We start from the raw sequence: 6,000 nt of genomic DNA on the forward strand, positions 1-6,000 counted from the left end.
AGGTACAGCAGTAAACATTATGTTATAATTGTAATCACTATAAAAACGAACAAATATGAAACAAAGAAACACAAAAAGGCGTAAAGACAAAGCACATTAGCAAAATTGAAAGACAAGAATACAAAAATTTACCATGATAGCACAATAACACAATAATGGGATGTAAAAGTACAGAGCCACGTCATATGTAACAACAAAACACAATAAATGCATATAGACAAGCACATAAGCAAAATGAAAGACAAGAATACAAAAATATACTTTAGTACAATAACACAATGTCAGGATGTATAAGTACAGAGCCACGTCAAATGGATATCACCAAAACAGAAGTAAACAGTAAAAGTAATATTCATAAAGGCAAAATAAAAGAATATTATAACATGTATATACACGATAAACAAAGTCAGTACACAGAATCTTTACTTCCAAACTGTGATATATTATCTTCCGATGAAATTAAAATAATTTCGTTTGTCAGAGATATTGGTACTGAGATGACTGCGTTTGTCAAATTCGAGGTATAAGTCTAAAAATGAGGCGGATGAAGCCGTGCCTGTTCTGTTGTCTCCTTAATTTTCATGTAAATGGAAAGAACATCATCAATATATCTGATTGTGAAATTAAATGATATGGCTTCTTTCATCTCTTTGTTTTTGACAAGTGTCTGAGGGAACTCCTATGAAAATAAAAAGATATCGTCAAGGAGAGGCGCATATTCGTTCCCATAGAAATGCCGACAATTTGTTGAAAAAGTCTTTCTCCTAATTCAACAAATAAATTGTGAATAAGAAATTCCATCATACTGATCCCTTGCGGACACTACATTCAGGAACCCTAAGCCGGCCATTCAAAAGAAGCACAAGCCTCCATCTACCAGGAGACGAAATGCAGAGCATTTCAGCCAGTGGATGGACTCCAAAAAAAGCCGTTGCATCTGCTGCTACCCCTTTAACTACCCCCAGTAAAAGCGTAGATACCATCTGTCAGACGCAAGCCAGGGATACAGTTATTGGTATACCACTTATATCAACAAAATATCGTGGAGAACAAGAGGGAGTAAACATCAAGACGGAGAGTGTCACTAGTCCGTACAACTCCCAGAAGGCATGTCATCGCCATTACTTCTATACGCCATCCAAAACTAGAAGTAAGGATAGACTTCACATAAGGGTTTGACATCGATGGCCCCGACCTACTTCGCACACTATCACATACCTCGCCAACATACATGCCAGATCCAGAGGCCATCATACTGCCTTTGCCTTACAAGAACTACAAGACACTCCGTACCAACCTCAACCGCGCCAGATCGGAGCAAGATGAAAGGAAAAAGAACAGCAGATCCAACACTGCACGAATAGGTTATTGCAGTCCGCAATATATATCAAAATATCTTGGACGATACAACCAAACATCGGTATGTGTATCATGTTTTACCTTTCTGTTCAGTATTAACAAAATATGCCGTACAGTATCCCAAAGTAATAAATTTATAATGTATGCTATTATTATTTGTATGTTGAAAAGCATTGTGGATTATTTCTTTTAGACGATATTTCAATTTCACATGGGGAATGGTGGTATACAGTGTTGAAAAATCAAAAGTGTTAACAGAACTACAACCACAAAAAGATCGAGATTTAAAATTATCCAAAAGTTCTTTTTTATCTACATATGATTAATATAAATACGCGAGTAAACAGTTACACAGTATTTGTGATGACCCTCTTTCACAGCGGACATAATTGTTGTCAATCTAATGGACCATTATTTAGTCAAACATGCAGATTAGCCTGCTATGTATCTTGTTTGTACGGAAATTTGCGAAGCTTATGTATACAATACAAACAATTTACATGTAAGTCTTCCGATTTGTTGTTCAATGATACAGTACTTGCAACCTTAGGCGTTACTATTTAAGCGATCAATCAGCGGTCATCTAAAGGCATTTATAATGACTGATTGCATTTGACGTTGCATTATTTCTAATATAAAAGAAGAAAAATTTGCATTTTTAAGCAACACGAACAAAAATTAATTATCTTTTCCCTTAAATTCATCATAATTTATGAAAAACACCAATCCTGATGTACAAAAAGTACTGAAATCAAATGACGGTTCATAGTTTCTATCAAAATAAAGAAATTATTGCATTCATATCCAACACCAGCAAAAGTTTAAGCCTTATATATTTAAAATTCTCATAAAAAAACTTATCTTGAGGCCTTTGAAATAACTAGTTACAAAAAACATTGCATTTTTTTTTTATCAAAAAAAGAAAAATTGAAAATTTTAAACAATGCGAACAACATTTTAGCATATTTTCTCTGATATTCTTTTAATTTTATGAAAAAACAACCAATCCTGAACTACAAAAAGTACAAAAATCCAATGGCGGTCAATAATTTCCATAAAAAATAAATGATGATTGCACTGTTATTCAACAAAAACAAAAGTTTATGCATATCTATCCTTCAATTATTCACAATTTATACAAAATTACTTATCTAAAGTCATTTATAATGACTGATTGCAATTGACGTTGCATTATTTCTGATATAAAAGAAGAAATATTTGCATTTTTAAGCAACTCAACAAAAATTTAGAATCTTTTCCCTGAAATTCAGCAGAATTTATGAAAAACACCAATCCTTATGTACAAAAAGTACTGAATTCAAATGGTGGTTCACAATTTCTACCAAAAAAAGAAATATGCATTCATATTCAACATAAGCAAAAGTTTAAGCCTTATATATTTAAAATTCTCATAAAAAATCTTATCTTGAGGCCGTTGAAATAACTAGTTACAAAAAACATTGCATTTTTTTTTTTTATCAGAAAAAGAAAAATTGAAAATTTTTAACAATGCGAACAACATTTTAGTATATTTTCTCTGATATTCTTTTAATTTTATGAAAAACAACCAATCCTGAACTACAAAAAATACAAAAATCCAATGGCGGTCAATAATTTCCATTAAAATGAGAAAATGATTGCATTCTTGTTCAACAAAAACAAAAGTTTATGCATATATATCCTTCAATTATTCACATCTTATACAAAAGTACTGATCTAAATGCATTTATAATGTCTGATTGCAATTGACGTTGCATTATTTCTGATATAAAAGAAGAAATATTTGCATTTTTAAGCAACACGAACAAAAATTTAGTATCTTTTCCCTTAAAATCAGCATATTTTATGAAAAAACAACCAATCCTGATGTACAAAAAATACTGAAATCTAATGGCAGTTCATAATTTCTATTAAAATATAGAAATTATTACATTCATATTCAACAAAAACAAAAGTTTATGCATATCTATCCTTCAATTATTCACATTTTATACAAAATTACTTATCTAAAGGCATTTATAATGTCTGATTGCAATTGACGTTGCATTATGTCTGATATAAAAGAAGAAATATTTGCTTTTTAAGCAAAGCGACAACAAAAATTTAATATCTTTTCCCTGAAATTCAGCAGAATTTATGAAAAACACCAATCCTGATGTACAAAAAGTACTGAAATCAAATGGCGGTTCATAATTTCTATCAAAAAAAAGAAATTATTGCATTCATATTCAACACAAGCAAAAGTTTAAACCTTATATATTTAAAATTCTCATTAAAAATCTTATCTTGAGGCTGTTGAAATAACTAGTTACAAAAAACATTGCATTTTTTTTATCAAAAAATGAAAAATTGAAAATTTTTAACAATTTGAACAACATTTTTGCATATTTTCTCTGATATTCTTTTAATTTTATGAAAAACAACCAATCCTGAACTACAAAAAGTACAAAAATCCAATGGCGGTCAATAATTTCCATTAAAATAAAGAATGATTGCATTCTTATTCAACAAAAACAAAAGTTTATGCATATTTATTCTTCAATTATTCACATTTTATACAAAACTACTTATCTTAAGGCATTTATAATGACTGATTCCAATTGACGTTGCATTATTTCTGATATAAAACAAGAAATATTTGCATTTTTAAGCAACACTAACAAAAATTTAGTATCTTTTCCCTTAAATTCAGCATATTTTATGAAAAACAACCAATCCTGATGTACAAAAAGTAATGAAATCTAATGGCGGTTAATAATTTCTATCAAAATAAAGAAATAATTACATTAGTATTCAACACAAACAAAAATTTAAGTATTTTTCTCCTTACATAATTAAAATTCTGATAAAAAATCTTATCTTGAGGCCTTTGAAATAACTAGTGACAAATAACATTGCATTTTTTTTTATCAAAAAAGGAGAAATTGGTAATTTTAAACAATGCGAACAACATTTTAGTATATTTTGTCTGATATACTTTTAATTTTATGAAAAACAACCAATCCTGAACTACAAAAAGTACAAAATCCAATGGTGGTCAATAATTTCCATTAAAATAAAGAAATGATTGCATTCTTTTTCAACAAAAAACAAAAGTTTATGTATATTTATCCTTCAATTATTCACATTTTATACAAAATTATTCATCTAAAGGCATTTATAATGACTGATTGAATTTGACGTTGCATTATTTCTTATATAAAAGAAGAAAAATTTGCATTTTTAAGCAACACAAACAAAAATTTATTATCTTTTCCCTGAAATTCATCATTCTTTATTTAAAACACCAATCCTGATGAACAAAAAGTACTGAAATCAAATGGCGGTTCATAATTTCTATCAAAATAAAGAAATTATTGCATTCATATTCAACACCAGCAAAAGTTTGAGCCTTATATAATTAAAATTCTCATAAAAAATCTTATCTTGAGGCCTTTGAAATAACTAGTTACAAGTAACATTGCATTTTTTTTTATCAAAAAAAGAAAAATTGAAAATTTTAAACAATGAGAATAACATTTTAGCATATTTTCTCTGATATTCTTTTAATTTTATGAAAAACAACCAATCCTGAACTACAAAAAGTACAAAATCCAATGGCGGTCAATAATTTTCATTAAAATAAAGAAATGATTGCATTCTTTTTCAACAAAAACAAAAGTTTATGTATATTTATCCTTCAATTATTCACATTTTATACAAAATCATTTGTCTAAAGGCATTTATAATGACTGATTGAATTTGACGTTGCATTATTTCTAATATAAAAGAAGAAAAATTTGCATTTTTAAGCAACATGAACAAAAATGTATTATCTTTTCCCTGAAATTCATCATAATTTATGAAAAACAACCAATCCTGATGTACAAAAAGTACAAAAATCCAATGGCGGTCAATAATTTCCATTAAAATGAAAAAATGATTGCATTTTTGTTCAACAAAAACAAAAGTTTATGCATATATATCCTTCAATTATTCACATCTTATACAAAAGTACTGATCTAAATGCATTTATAATGTCTGATTGCAATTGACTTTGCATTATTTCTGATATAAAAGAAGAAATATTTGCATTTTTAAACAACACGAACAAAAATTTAGTATCTTTCCCCTTAAATTCAGCATATTTTATGAAAAAACAACCAATCCTGATGTACAAAAAATACTGAAATCTAATGACAGTTCATAATTTCTATCAAAATATAGAAATTATTACATTCATATTCAACAAAAACAAAAGTTTATGCATATCTATCCTTCAATTATTCACATTTTATACAAAATTACTTATTTAAAGTCATTTATAATGACTGATTGCAATTGACGTTGCATTATTTCTGATATAAAAGAAGAAATATTTGCTTTTTAAGCAAAGCGACAACAAATATTTTATATCTTTTCCCAGAAATTCAGCAGAATTTATGAAAAACACCAATCCTGATGTACAAAAAGTACTGAAATCAAATGGCGATTCATAATTTCCATTAAAATAAAGAAATGATTGCATTCTTATTCAACAAAAACAAAAGTTAATGCATATTTATTCTTCAATTATTCACATTTTATACAAAATTACTTATCTAAATGCATTTATAATGACTGATTGCAATTGACGTTGCATTATTTCTGATATAAAACAAG

This window comes from Mytilus californianus, unplaced genomic scaffold, assembly GCF_021869535.1.
Source record: "Mytilus californianus isolate M0D057914Y unplaced genomic scaffold, xbMytCali1.0.p SCAF_10, whole genome shotgun sequence".
In the NCBI taxonomy this organism is placed as follows: domain Eukaryota; kingdom Metazoa; phylum Mollusca; class Bivalvia; order Mytilida; family Mytilidae; genus Mytilus; species Mytilus californianus.